Consider the following 15,739-nt stretch of genomic DNA (forward strand, 5'->3'; position numbering starts at 1 on the left):
TGAATCTAACAGTGTCTTTGAGGCTGGGGTCTGTCTGCCTCCCAATTATCCCTGGAGAGGCAACTACTCAGCTCATGGGGGCTTCATTCTCAAGTTGCTTCTAATCAATGATGCCCTGGTGACAGGCATAAATTAATTCCCTTTGAATAGGCCAATTAGATGTAATTGCTGGGCAAAAATGTATTTAGATGACTTCAGCCGGGGGACTAGGCTTCTCTCTAGACTTGGCTTTTCAAAATCGTGGTATCTGAGTTGGCATCTGCCCCATCCCATCCCTATTTCTCTGGCCTGAGGAACAAGCTGGGTTTTATATAAATAAAGTCCAGCCTTGGGTAGACTGTCCTCCCACGGAGATGGAAGCAGGCTGAGAATTACTTAAGGGCTCTCTATAAATCACCATGTCTAAAGTGATTCGTTATGGTCATTCACAAAGGTTTTCATTGTGTTCCACAGTTTGGGTTTGGGCTTAGAGCTCTGGGTCTCCCTCTGAGAGCAAGGATTGGCCCAGAACATCTGGGCTCTTTGGCTCTGTGTCTCTTGCTGTATAATCTTTTTGATGTGTTCTAGTTTCTGGGCCTCACTTTCCCCATTTGCAAAATGAAAGGTTCAGGGAAGTGATTTCTGAGATGACATATTATTTTTCTATTGCTGCTGTAGCAGTATACTACACACTTACTGGCTTAAAACAACATCCATTTTTTAATCTGACAGTTCTGTAGGTCAGAAGTCCAGTGGGCTGGGCTGGGCACTCCGCTTAGGGTCACACATGGCCAAAAGCTAGGCTATCCTCTGGCCTGGGCTTTTATCTGGAGGCTCTGGGGGAGGATCCACTTCCAGGTGCATTCAGGTTATTGTCTGACCTCAGTTCCATGTAGGACTGATATAATAGGATATGGGATAAAACTCTGTTTCCCTGCTGAGGGACTGATCTTTGCACCTAGAGGCTGCCTGCATCCTTTCTCATGCTTTTCATGGAGCCCCCTGCAGCAATGAAGAAAAAGAAAGTCTTTCTGACACTTTGCATTTCTGCCTCCGGGCAAGGAAGGTTTTCTTTTTTTAAGGACCAGTGTGACTAGATTGGCTCACCCAGGTAACCCAGGATGATCTCTGTCTCATAACATCTGCTAATCTTAAATACATCTGCAAGGTCTCTTTTGACATGTAATGCAGAATATCCATAGGTCTCAGGATTAGGTTATGGACGTGTTGCAGGGCCATCATTCTGCCTATGACAGTTCCCCCTCTGACACCCAAAGATTCATGTTCACCCAAATGCAAAATCTATTGCATTTCAAGGTCCCCAAAGATCTTATCCCATTAGAGTGTCACCTCAACAAGTTTCATCTGAATCTCATCAGCTCAGAAGTCCCAAATCTTATCATCTAAATTATCTAAATGGATATGGATGAGGCTCTATCATCCATCCTAGGGCATAATTCCTCTCCATCTGTGAACCTGGGAAACTAAAGAAACAAGTTATCTGCTCCCAAGATACAATGATGGAACCAGTTGTAGGCGTTCAAGTTCAAACAGGGAGAAGATGGAAAATGAAGTCAGATGATTTTCTGGGGATCCTCATACTCCTCTCCCCAAACTGTGGGGGGAAAAACACAACAGAACAGCCCCTCAGGGCCCTCCTCACCTCTGCAGAGAGTGACTGACTGTGTTTGTGGTCTGAGCCCTGCTGTGCCCACCTGCTGTGCCCTCCTGTCCCAGGAGATTTGACTGCCAGGACACCTCCTCCTTTGGAATACCCCACCCCCATTCTGCTAACTGATTAATTGATGAGTGTTTAGAGGACAAGAGATGCAGGATGACAGAGGTCACTATAAGGGCCAGAATTCTGGCCACAGAGGAGGAAATCATGCTGTTGGGATAGTCCAGTGGGAGAGAAATCTGACCAGTCCATTTTGGTTCAAAAACCCTTTTGAAAATGTTTTGTAAAAGGTAATATGCATTCCAAAAATGGTGTCTGCAGGGAAAAATCAAATCTTGGACCACTGAATTTCTGTTCTTTAGCCCCTTCCCAGATGTTTTACATGTGTGCAGACATGTAGGGATACACACACACACACACCCCTCCCCTGAACCTTGACTTTTCCTAAACAGAAATGGGAGCACATTGAACATGCTTTTCTGGACCTTGCTCCTGTCACTTTAGACATTGTTTCCTAACAAAGCATATGGATATGCACCTCTCTTTTTAATGACTGCAAGAATTTCCAATATCTAGTCACCTGTTGATGGATATCTAGGTTGTTTCCAGTCTTACGCTCCTCTAAAAATGCTGCAGGTAATAACTTATATACACATTTGCACATATTTATGAATATATCTGAAAATTAAAAAAAAGACAGTCCCACCATGCTAACATAATCACTGCCAGCATTGAGTTATATTTTGTTCATGTGTGAATGTATCTAGGGTGTGTTTAATGTGGATGTAATCACATTGTGCATAAAATCTCTTACTTTGTTTATCTTATTTAACTGCATGCTGTATTTGTCTGCATTATTAAATAACTTACTAAATTAATAAAAATTACTATGAGACAGTCTGCCAGACTCTGCAGATAGAGCCGTACCAAGTGATTGTGTGTATTCCATTTGAGTGGTTGTGCCCAAATTAATATATTCATTCCCTTGCATTGTGTGTTCAGGGTATTTGTAATATCTTCCTGCATTGTAAAGAGTGCTCAGGTGAACATATGTATAATTAAAGCTTTTTTGGCATTTGGGTTTATTTCCATAGGAGAGGCAGCAGGGGAAGGGGAGTTTTGTGTTGCCAAACGGCTCTCCAGAGGAGTTGCCAGCCATCACTTGGGCCTGCTTAGTGGATCTCGCTAAAATGGGAACTGTGGTATAGTGAATGGACAGTGAGGAATAATTATGGAGATTGCTGATAAAAGCAGAGGTAGTGGGAATCACAGTGGCAACGTATGCAGGGTGAGCAGTAGCCTCTGTTTGGGCAAGGGTGTGCATGCATTTGCAGAGCCCCGAGCCCGCTGGGTTAAACACTACTCTGCCCTGGTTGGTATCAAATTATGGAGGGCTGACTAGTAGAGATGGGATGGTGTGAATAATTCAACATTCTTAGACACAAAAAGGATTACTGGAGGGAGGAAGGAGATGAATAGGCTTAGTTAAAGAGAAGACTTTTTTTTTAAGGATAAGATTTCAGAAAAGATACAGAAAAAAGTCAGATGCCAGGAGGCATGGGTATAACCAACTATTGTCCTTTCTCCCTTATCTAAAGAGGACACAGATTGGGGGCGGGGGGCAGGTCCCAAGTCATCTCCTGTGGAAAGGAAGCACCATTGCCAGGCAGTGCTGACCTTACTGGTATGGTTGATGGGGACCTGCCCCCCAAACCTGCCTACTTCCCATAGCTCCCAGTCACTTGACAGTGCTTGTTCTGGGGTTTTAGATGTACCCCCCGACACACACACACACACCTACCCCCACAGTATGTCAGGGTTCCAGACCTTGGCTTTCTGCAGTCCTTTTCCCCCAAAGAGGACACAGGCAGTTGCTAAAATCAGGGCATTTTGGCTTCCATTTCTGCTTGGCAGTGCTCAGCCTGACAGTTAAGTTGGGTGTGCTTTTTTCCTGGAAAGGCATTCCAGCTTGGGCAACTGCAGTTCTCTGGGACCCAGAGAAATAGAACTACACGTCCCCATGTTGAAAATGCCAAGTTGTCCTCAAACCAACTAGCGGTATTCCCAGCCAGACCCCTCCACCATTTCCCTACAAGGAGTGTGAGGGGAGCTTCTCCATCAGCCTCAGACCACAGGACCACAACCACCCCTTGCCCCGTCAGTCAGTGCTTGCGACCAGCTGCTGCTGGGGGGCTGGAAAGAGCTCCTCTAGGATTGGACTCCTCCCTGATCACCGGAGCAGGTATGCAGGTCACAGAGGCCAGCCCACAGCAAGCCCACCTGGCTGTGAGGCTCATGAAGTCCGTGCTCCCTTCCTTCCCCCATCGGCTCTTTCTGGCAGGGTCCCAGAGCCCACCTCTAGCCCTGCATACTTGTCGGGACCCCAGCACCTCTCTACTCCTTTCTGTGTACCTTAAGTGGAAATCTATCTTGTACTCTTATGCACCCGGAGTGGTCCAACTCCTGTGCCTTTGCCCCAGTAGTGCTTTCTGCCCAGCTGCTCTCTCTCTCTCTGCAGGTTCAGATGCTTCCCAGGGGCATATGTTAGGCTCTTTTAAGTATACCTTCTCCTTAAAGCCTCTGTTACTTCTTTTGTCAATTAATGATATCTCTGATGTCCTCTGAAATTTGCACACAGTTCATCTCTGTGGCTCCTGCGACGTCTGTCTCCCCTGTTTTGTAGCGGTGTGCATGGTAGTGTGTGGTCGTTCCTCACCAGACCACAGACTCCCGAGGAAGCAGGCACCACTCAGCCCCAATCCTTCAGTGTCTGAGAGGAGTCTTACACATTCAGCACTGTGTGTGGGTGTGAAGAGGTGGGTGGTGGGTGGGCACACAAGTGGGTAGGTAGTGGGACAGGAGGGTGGTGTCAAACGCTGGTCCGGTTGTCCGAGGTGTCATCCTGCCCAAGACAGACTGCCTCAGTGACATGTGCTGTGCTGTGCTTCTTCCCTACTATCTTCCTCTCCGCTATTAAAATAGAAGACAGAATTATATTTTTAAGAGTTTGCTCTATGTCTCAAATGAAGTCTTAGGTTTCTTGTTCTTAATTTAAAAATCCTGAGAGTTGAATACTTGATATTTCTTCCAGAAAAAGAGAATCTAAATTGAGTTCCTTTTCCTCATGTTTGACATTTTGCTTGATTTATTTTTTCCCTTTTTAGACTCTGGCTCCCCGTGAAAGGGTCCTCATCCTGCATTTAGCACAGTACCTGGCACAGAGCAGGGTCTCTGTAAATACTGAACTGAATTGCACTATGCTCAACAGCCTAGGAACCCTTGGGGTCTCTGCAGCGTGGAGATTGTTCTCTACATGTGCTAAAAGTGAGTTTTTAAGCTTGAGTGGAGAATGGGGCTGATGTGCTGTGCCAGATGTCCTGCCTGCTGTAGTGTTTTCCTTCTAGCCTTGAAATCTGTGACTGGGCTCCCGCTTCCCTCTGTAGATGCACTCTTGGGGGCCACCTGCAAAGTCAAACCTGGTTGCAGGCAATCCTCCGCCCCAGGGCTGTGTCGTAAGTTGTAGTAAGTCGTGTGCAGAGCGCCCTCTGGATGCCATGCAGCTCACCCGCCTTGATGTGGGATGTGGGGAGTCAACCCTGCCCTCCTCCCATCCCTCCTCTACTGTTGAAGAAGTCACAGTCAGCCACTCCCCATCAAGGAGCAGTTTCCAGGGACAAAACACCAGTCTCAAGTCTGGAAGGAACTTAGAACTCTGCTTTTCTAACTTCCCTTTTAAAAAAAAAAAAAATTTTTGTTTTTAAGTATAGTTGACACACAATGTTACGTTAGTTTCAGGTGTACTACATAATGATTCAGTGTTTCTACATATTATGCTGTGCTCACCACAAATGTAGTTAATCATCTGTCACCAATACCATCGACTATATTCTCTGTGCTATGCCTTTTATCGCTGTGACTTAGTCATTTCATAACTGGAAGCCCATGCCTCCCACTCTCCTTCCCTCTGGTGACCATCAGTTGTTCTCTATATTAATAGGTCTCATTCTACTTTTTGTTTGTTTATTCATTTGTTTTATTTTTTAGACTCCATATGTGAGTGAAATCATGGTATTTATATTTCTCAGTCTGACTTATTTTACTTACCATGATACCCTCTAATTCCGTCCATGTTGCCACAAATGGCAAGGTTACATCCTTTTTTATGGCTGTGTAATACTTCACTATGTATATATTCATCACATCTGCTTTATCTATTCATCTGTTGATGGACACTTAGGTTGCTAGATTGCCATGACCACTGGGGAAAACAGCATGGAGATTCCTCAAAAAAATAAAAATAGAAGTACCATGTGGTTCAGTAATTCCACTACTAGATACTTACCCAAGGAAAATGAAAACACTAGTAAGAAAAGGTGTTTTCTAACTTCCTTTGATCCTCACAGCAACTCTGAGGGTTGGAGGAAAGGAATTCTTGCCTAACAGATGGAGAAACTGAGGCTCAGAAAAAAAGAGTAGCTTCCCTAGAGTAGTACAGTTAGGGCAGCTGGGATTTGAACCTGAGTCTCTTTGACTCTTTTAGCTACAGTATTTCTCAAATCTTAATATGCCTTTAAAAAAAAAAAAAAACAACTATCAAAAATACAGGTTACCAGGCTCTACACCCAGAGATTCTGTTTCTTTTTTTTTAAAGGAGAATTTTTTTTTTTAAATTTGTGATAGTCACAGAGAGAGAGAGAGAGAGGGGCAGAGACACGGGCAGGCTCCAAGCACCGGGAGCCCGACGTGGGATTCGATCCCGGGTCTCTAGGATCGCGCCCTGGGCCAAAGGCAGGCGCCAAACCGCTGCGCCACCCAGGGATCCCCTACACCCAGAGATTCTGACCCACAGGGTTTGGGATGTGGCCCAGAAATTTGTATTTGTAACAAAACCCCCAGCTGCCCCCAGTTCATCCTGAAAGGAACACTCCCCTAACAATTCTGAAGGCAGGTGTGGCTTCTTAACTAGCTGTGTGGGGAAATCACCTCGCCCTGGGGATCAGTCCATTCCAGTGGGGTAGCAGCTTTCAGACCTTGCAGACATTCCTGTATTTGTGTAGAGGAAGAGATATGGAAAGTGTCTCTTGTAGGACAGCCAGCCTGAACAAATAGATATAAAAGCATCTTGCTTTTCAGTTACAGAGACTTGGTTTGAAACCCTGGCTACATAGTTTAACAGCTTTGTGGTTTGGGCTTAGTTACGTCCTAACTCTATGCCTCAGTTTTCTCATCTGTGAAATGGGGTTAATAATTTCTATCTCATAGACTTCTTGGGAAAACTGAATCGGGCAGTGCATATAAAGGTCTGGCATAGTGTCATGTTTGAATAAAAAAGAAACCCCGGTTTCTTCTAAATAGGCCACACTTGCCTGTCTTCGTGGCTTTGTTTATGCTGTTTTCCCTACCTGGAAAGCCTTACCTCTCCTCATAACTAAATACCGTGGGTCTGGTCAGTGGCAATAGTCCATGACTGGTGCCTCATGACCTCCCAAGGTCCTCAGGGAAGTCCCTGCCCTGGGTTTCTGACAAGTGTCTACTTCATCTCAGGTGCTAACTTCTGCACCTCCTGGAATTTGAGAGTTTTCAGAAATTTTGCCTCAGTTCACTCAAGAAAATACCTAGAGCTTCTAGATTCTGTTTTTTGGTTGGTTGGTTGGTTGGTTGGTCTTGGTTTTTCCCTTTACTGTAACTCTATGTCAATAAAGTTGGGTGCCACCGCACCCCAGGTAATTTCCTGTGTAGGGGTTCTGAAGGCAGGCGGGGGCTCTCTTGCTCTCTCATAGGGATTGAGGTGAACCTGCGGGAAAGGTTTCAGCCGGCTGCACTCTGAAGTCGTCCTCACTTACTGGTCTTATCAACTCATAACTTATTTTACTCTAGGAAGTTTGAATTAAAACTAATGAGGGTAGTCCGTTTGGATTTGGAAGGGACTTTGGAGATGAGGACCCTCATCTGGACCCTTTAGTTCTCAACAAGCCAGAGCTTGAGGACCTCTAGGGAAGGGGTTCTCATCTCCTCATGCAAAGCTTTGACACTGTTGTTGTTTTATCTGTTAGTTTTTTTTTTTTTTCCTGCTCTGGGAGATTTGGGGAGTTTTTCTGAACCATCTGGGAGCAGGTGATACAGGTAGGTTTAATGTAACTGGATGTGAGAGAGTTTATCAAGATAGGGACTAGACCTGGAGCAGGGTTACAAGGTGGCTTTGTATCCGAAACAGCGTAGTCCGGGTGGGCTGTGAGTACCCCAGCATGCTTTGTCTTGTAGACTTTACAATTTGCGAACTGCCTTAATACATTTTATGTTCGGATCCTGCGGAACTGAGCAAAGTTCCCCCATCTCCCCTCACTAGTGGCTGAATGAATCCTAGATAGAATATGGAGAACAGCCAAGACTGAAGTTAGGAGCCAGGTAGCCTGTGGTAGAGGGCAAGGCTGAAGGGAGGAGGAGCTGGGCTGCTAGGAGGCCAGATTTGGGGCTGGGTGTAGATACAGAGGTGAGAGCTTAACCCAGCCAGGCTCATGGCTTATTTCTGTAAAGATGACTTGGTTTTATGAAACTCTTACCTAGTTGATGATCTTTCCTTCCAGCTTGCTTCCCATAAAACTTTTCTCCTGAATCACTAGCTGTGAACAAACTCATTTAAATTGAACCTGGGTACACATTCTGATGTTCATGTGGAGGAAAATGTTCTGACCAGTTTAGGGGCTCAGGGGCTCCTCCCTGGGGGTGGGGGTAGAGTTGCTGAAGAATTTCTGAGGATGGGGTTGAGGAGGAGGGTGCCACGCTGTCATCAAGGGTTCCGTTTTCCAGTTCCTTGCCTCTTTTCCAGCACTTTCTTTCAGAAATGGATTTAGAAATGTTTGCAGAATGGCTCACACGATGTGCAGCTTTCCAGAGTTCCATTGTTGTAGTCTCTGTCCTGGGCGTGTGGAAAGAAGGCTGTGCCAGCTGGCACTGCAGCCCAACTCTCAGAACCCATATTTCAAAGCAATTACTGGCAAAAAAAAAAAAAGAGAGAGAGAGAGAGAAGAAGAAGAAGAAGAAGAAGAAGAAAGCAGGCTTTGCTGCACAGCTCCTAAATACTTCCAGATACCCAGCCACAGGCCCCAAAAAGTGCTCGCATGGCATCCCAGGTCCTGACATGCCTCCACATTGGATCTGGAGTCAGGAACCACTGTTTGGCATCCTCTGAGGCCCACACAGGGAACAAACAGGTGTTGTCCTGCAAAGGGGAGAGTTCTAGGCATGGGGCCAGACATCCAGCTTCTGGCCCTCCATTTCTGCCCTCATAATGTGGGGCCCTGGGCAGGCCACTCTACCTCTCCAGGCTTCATTTTGTCCTCTTCGTACCAGGGGCTAGTGCCTGCCTTTACAGGTTTGTGGGGAGGATCACCCAAGATGGAAGATGCGGGGGTGGTTGTAGATGTAGAGTCAGTTGCAGATCTTAGCCCAGGGGTAAGGAAATCCTGCACAGCCCAGTCTTGGAGCCTATGGTATTATATTGAAGAACTGCTCTCCTAGAGGCAGCATGCATTGGAGTCAGAGAAATCTGTTCCAGTCCTGACTCCAGCACCCTACAACCTGTTTCATCATCCATGACATGGACTGAGAACATGCCACTGATGGACCTGTCTTGAGGAGTAAATGAGAGATTGCAGGTAGTTGCTTGCCCAGGGGCCAGGACACAGGAGGCTCTCAGTGCAGCCATAATATCAACACTATACTAAGAAAGACTTTCAGAGCATATTGTTGAAGACTAGGTTTTGTGATGATTTGTTTGGGAATGCCAGCTCTGACCTTAAACACCTAACATGCCGATTTGCTTTCCTACCCTGTTGTCTCCTTGATCTCCCTACAACCCATGAGCTAGGCAGAGCAGGGATTTTGATCACTGTTTCATAGCTGAGGACACTGAGGCACGAGGAAGGAAGTGGTTTTGCTCAAGGTCACAGGGTGAGCCACTGGTAAAACAAAAGTCTCCTGACTCTCCAAACAACCCTTCTAACCCCAGACTATTTTGAGGTTGGAAATCCGACCCCTACATGCATCCCCGCTGGGCTGTGGCCTGGAGACCTGGTTCTGTCCTGGTTGGAGTTTTCTGTGGACATTTAAAAACTGCAACAATAACATAGAGCTATGTTCCAGGCACTGCCCCAGGTGCTTTTTATGTATGTCAACTCACTAAATCTCACCATAACCCAGTGAGATTGGTATTGTTATTTTTCCCAGTTTTATACATGAGGACAGAAAACTTGCCCAAGGTCGCATAGCTGGTGAGTGGCAGAGAACCAGATTTGGAAACCTAGGTGGGCCTGGCTCCAGAGTCTGCTCCTAACCAGCATTTGCACTTCCAGAACTTAACCTGTGGCAGGCAGTGTAGACAGTGTTGGAGTGAAGAGATGAGTGAGGGGCGACCCTGCATTCAGCAGCAGATTCTCTGTGTAATGCTGGGCAAACTTCTCCCCCTGCCCAAACCTTACTTTGCCCACCTTTGCCTTGGGAGCATGGAATTGGCTAGCTTTAGCAAAGGGTGGCATTTCTCTGGGTCCCAGGGACAGCCTGGGGTGTGGAGTGACCCAGCCATTGTGTGGCAGGCCAGCCGGGTGTGGCCTCAGCACTGCCAGGCCCTCCCAAGGGAGGAAGTGTCGGTATTTACAGGAAATGCAGGACAAGGCCTGGGAGGTGGGTGGAGGAGGGGTAGCCAACCTCTGGGAGCCCAGAAGATGTGTCTGGGCGCTAGTGGGAGGGCTGAGGGCGGGTGTCCCTCTTCCTACCCCAAGGACGAGACTTTTTGTTGTTGTTGGAGGGAAAGGTCCCACTTCCCAGGCAGCCCTGCCCCTCCTCTTGCCTCTTTGCTCCAAGACTGCCGCACCCTGCCTGCCTCCAAAACACCAGGCCAGCTGACCCCCTCCTCTTGGGGGAGGCTCCTGGGAGCAGTGGAAAGAGCATCAAGGAGATCTGCCTTCAGCCTTTCCTGCCCTGGACCTCAGTTTCCCCACCTGTTAAATGGGCACTTGGTGCAGCTCTAACATACATACAGCAAGCTCACTGCCTTCGTGTAGCCCTAGCCCAGCTGTGTGAAGCACAGTGAGGAAAGAACAGGTCAGCCCCGTTCAACCCTGCAACTCCCCAGGGAGTTCAGATTGGCTTCACTTATGTCACAGAGGTGCTCCTTAAGAAGTGTGTGTAAATTGAAATTTTGTTAAAATGCTCTCTGTTATTGATTATACTGGGAGTACAGGCTATGTTTTTAAAGCCTGAAGAAGGATTGAGTCCATGCAGGTGTCAGGTACTGTGTTGCTTTCACATATCTGATTTCATACTTTAAGAAACAAGGATCATCTGGAGACCCAGGATCGAATCCCACATCGGGCTCCCGGTGCATGGAGCCTGCTTCTCCCTCTGCCTGTGTCTCTGCCTCTCTCCCTCTCTCTCTCTGGGACTATCATAAATAATAAAAAAAAAAAAAAAAAAAAAAAAGAAACAAGGATCATATTTGAAGATGGGAGACCTGAATTTAATCTTGGAACTGCCACTTGCTAGCTGTGTCTCCCTGAGCCGATCTCCCAGGACCTTGGAGCCTCTGTCTTCTCCACCCCCCAGCCTTTTCTCATCTCTCATCTTCCAGCTTGTCTCCCACTGTTGTTCACAAGTGGCCAGGGTGAACTCTCCAGGGAGTAAAACTAGGCAGGTCCTTCCCCTGGCTAAAACCTCTCTCTGGCTCCCCATTACCTCTGGAACACACAGTTCAGGTGCCTTAGCCCTGTATTTGAGAGCTCTGTGGCCTTGCCAGCCTCTTCTCCCAGCTCTCCTTACCAAGTAATGGATAATTGCACACAGGACCCAACATTTCTACCCCCGTGCCTTTGCATAAACCTTCCTGGAATTTTCCCTACCACTCTCTTTTCTTTGTCTCCTGTTCAACCTTTAGACTCTCTCTGGTCTCACCCTGGGCTGGAACCCCCCTGTGATTCCCTCCTCACCACACACACACACACACACACACACAGAAGTTTAGGGGTCCTTTCTGTGCTGCTTCCTCCTGGCACTCACCACCTTGTCGCCTGTTGATCTGTCTGCTTTCCTGCTAGGCTATGTGAGTGCCTTGGGGGCAGATGAAGGATCTCTTTCACTTCTGTGTTCCCGGTGCCAGGCTTGGGGTAACCTTCAACAAATGTGGATTGTATCAGGTAAGGCAGTGGAAGTAGCGGATGTTCCATCCACTGTGCGCTGCTGTGCTTGTGCTAGGTAGGGCAGCTCTGATTTTGGACTGTTTCAAATCCACACCTGCTCAGGGATGCCCGGAGAAACATGGCTGGAGGTTCTCTCCCTCATCCCCATGAGCCAATGAAAGCCAGCAGGTATTAATTGAGCACCTGTTACATGCAGAATTCACTCTTGCTGGCAAGAAGGAGCTCACAGTTTGGGATTCATGTGAAAAGCTAATGCCATAGCTAGATGTGAGGTGTCCGTTGGTACAGGGGCATATAGAGGGGAGCAGGGTCTCTATTATAAGCAGGTGTGGCCAGGCAGGGGCAGATTGTTAAGCTTATGCAATCTGTGGAGTCTTTTTAAGAAAAAGAATATACAATGAAGAATATTAAATCTATAGAGCCTTGAAAGAGACCCCTGCCGGTGAGGGGGTTGAAGTTTAAGCTTCATTAGTTTTGCAGTAGAGCTATCTCAGTGATCAGGGAAGGCTTCCTGGAGTGGGAGGTTAGGTCGGACCTGAGTTCAGAGACTGCCACTGACCCTAGGTCCTGACCAGTATGAGGGGGTCAGGTCAGCAGACATTTCCCGGGCATCTGTTCTTGGAAGGCAGTCCCTGCCCTAGAGAAGCAAGGTAGATTTATAGAATCTTAAAGGCCTTTGGCAAAAGGTGGCATTTCTCTGAAAATGCTTCTGTCCTGTTTGGGACAAAAGAGACAGATGTAGTTCAGCAAGGCCACAAGATGAGTCATGTGACGTGTGTGTGTGTCTGGGTCCAGGGTTGTTTCCCTTGCCTATGTCACCTTCCCTGCTGGGTCTGAGCCTTGGTGTGTTTGTTTCTGTCTGGCTCTGTATGATTGATTCCTGCTGTGTCCCCCATCCAGATGTCCCACACTGGCCACACGTGACTTGTCACACGTGCTTATACATGTCAGAAAGGCCCTTGCCTTCTGCCTTCCTTGTGTTGTTGCGCTGTGGACACTCCTGTGTGTCCTGGCACCTCTCGTACATTCTCATGCCTTCTCCCTAGCACAGAGAAGGCAGCAGTGAACCAGAAGAACAAATGTGTCTAATGAGTGGGTCCAGCTGAAGGTCCCCAGTGGTTCTGTCTAGGAGAAGTTGGTGGAAGGGGAATAGCAGAGTGGATAACCTGGGAAAGTCATTTAACCTTACAGAGCCTCAGTTTCTTGAGATGAAAAGGAAGGAAGATAAATAACAGTGCTTGCCTCGCTAAGTGGCTGAGAGGATCCATAGGGTAATGAATGAGGTGTGTTTAGCACACCGCTCAGTAACCCTTAGCTGGTGATACTGCAGTGCAGAAGCAGCATAGATTAGTAGTTCGAAGGGCAGGCTCTGAACCGATTCCCTGTGTTCAGATCCCAGCTTTGCACTTAACCCTGTCTGTGCATGTTTCTCCATCTATAAAATGGGCATGGTAATAACCTACAGGAGACAGTGGTTGGGAAGAATTTGTAAAGTACCTGGCACATAGTAAGCACCCCAAATCACTGGCTCTACTTCTACTACTATTGTGGCTACTCCTGTTATTATTGGTTAGCTGTGCCCTTGTGGAAGGGAGGGGTGGGAAAAGAGGATTGTTTTTCAGACCACCACACAAGGAAACCACAAATGGCCCCTCTCCTAGCTCCTGGCAGCTTCAGATGTGGTGTGCGGTTATAAAATTATAGTGTTCTTCATGAATTTCCAACCACTACATCCTCTCCAGCTGCCTGAGGTGGCAGCAGCAGCTCCCCTCCCTTCCACCTCCCCTGTGGCCTCACTTATTCTGAATCCCAGAAAAGAGGTGATAGGAGAATCATGTGTCCAAGTCTCCTTCTGTTCTGGACTGTGTCCTTAGGACCGACTGCCGTGGAGCCCATCTTACAGATGAGGAAACTGAGGCAATCCTAGCCACCAGTCTCTTGGCATCCATTACACCTATGGCTGAACCAGATCCACCCCACAGGATGCCTCGTTCAACACCTATCCATAGCCATTTTCTAAGTAATATGAAATGATGGCCTAACCCATAAAAGAAAAAAAAAACCTGTTTATTCATTAAGACTTGGCTAGCCACAGCATGCTCAGTAGTGGCAGCACCTGCTGGTGCTATTTCTACCAGAGGTGTCGAGCACCTGCTGAATAGGGAGGATTAAGGAAGCCTTCACTGACAGGCTAAGGGGAAGTCAGATAAGTTAGCTGGAGTAGGCAGTCGTTTAACACGTTTGTTGTGTACCTACTGTGTGCCATTCATGGAAGACACAGAATGCATAGCAAGCAGACGATTCCCCTCCCACAAAGAGCTGTGGCTGATGGTGGGGCTAATATGGGAACATAAATAATTGTGGTCACAAAATGTAAATGTGATGGGAGCCTCGTCCAGTAAGAGAGATGCAGAGGCTTCCTGGCAGAGCTGGTATGTATGTAGACCTGGTGGCAAGTACAGGAGAGGTGTGCAGGAATTCTGGAACAGCCTTGGAAGAGTTACAGTGATGGGAAGGTACAGAGGTGTGCATGGGCCAGTGAGTTGGTGGTTGGCTGCATGTAATGGCTGGTGGAGGCAGACATGTGCAAGAATCACTGGGATGAAGTTCCTCAGCTTTGTGGATGAGCCCTTTGGACATAAAGTCACAGAACATCACAGTGGGAAGGGCCTTCAGAGGTCCTCTAACTCCCTTATTTTACAGATGAGGAAGCTGAGGTCCAGAGAGAGGAAGGGGCCCTACTCAGTGTCACACAGCAAGCTGATGGCAGAGGTAGGACTAGAACCCAGGTCTGTATGAACTTGAGGAACTCTGCTTGATTAATTCAGCCCTGGCCCTTAGCTCAGGTGATTGTAGCCAATAAAACTGCCAGGCACTGTGTTGAGCAGTTCACGGACATCATCTCTTAGACCCTGGAAGGTAAATACTGTTACCATCTTCTTTCTACAAAGGAGGAAGCTGGGCAGGTTAAGGGACTGGCCTAGGGTCATTGGGCTGACAAGTGGCAGAACTGGGTCCTGCCCTCAGGAGGTGAAATGTGTCCTTTAACATTATCCTTTGCTGGGGCCCCAGAGATGGCTGAAATGCTAGGACGTCAGTGGCAGAGCAAGGCCAGGCCCATGTGCTAGCAGTGCGGCTGCTGCTAAGGATCAGCAATGTAGGACTCTTCTGTTGTCTTTCTCGGTACCCAAAGTTGCAGGATGGTAGTGACTGTTTCCCAAAGCTGGAACCTGAGAGATGATCCCTCTGCTGAGTTTGGGGTTCTGGCTTATGATTTTTCTCTAGTATGTTACCTCTTTATATTAGTCTATTATTTTATGAGGCTTCTGCAGATCTTCCCAAAGTATTAATTTTCCCCCACCTGGACCTTGGAACCTTCATGGATTATCTGAAAAGAAAGCCTTCATAGTTACAGTTATGTTCCCCTTCGGCTAGAAAAAAAAATGTTTGGAGCAGGAGGAGGCTGAAATGGAATCAAGGAGAACAAAATTACTTGAAAATCCCTATAAAACCACTTCAAACCCACTGGGAAGGCTCAAATTAAAAAACAGACAATAACAGGTATTGATGAGGATATCGAGAAATTGAAACCCTCAGCATTGCCAGTGAGAATGTTTTTACATTTTGGTACAGCCAAAAAACAGTCTGGCTGTTCCTCAAAATCTTAAACATTGAGTTACCATATGACCTAGCAGTTCTACTCCTATATATATATACTCAAGAGAAATGAAAACATATGTCTACATAAAAAACTTTCACTTGAATGTTCATAGAAGCACTATTCATAATAGCTAAAAAATGGAAGCAATCTAAATGTCTATCCACAGGTGAATGGATAAACAAAATGTGGTAGAGACTTACAGTGCAATATTTGGCTATAAAATGTAATAAA

At 46.9% G+C, this 15,739-nt stretch overlaps 1 protein-coding gene across 5 annotated transcripts in view; it reads left to right on the forward strand.

Moving 5' to 3' along the window:
• FGD5 (FYVE, RhoGEF and PH domain containing 5) overlaps positions 1-15,739 on the forward strand; it is a 126,113-nt gene that overhangs the window by 34,028 nt on the left and 76,346 nt on the right. The gene's annotated exons all lie outside the window — the stretch shown is intronic.

Source organism: Canis lupus, chromosome 19 (genome assembly GCF_048164855.1).
Source record: "Canis lupus baileyi chromosome 19, mCanLup2.hap1, whole genome shotgun sequence".
Classification (NCBI taxonomy): domain Eukaryota; kingdom Metazoa; phylum Chordata; class Mammalia; order Carnivora; family Canidae; genus Canis; species Canis lupus.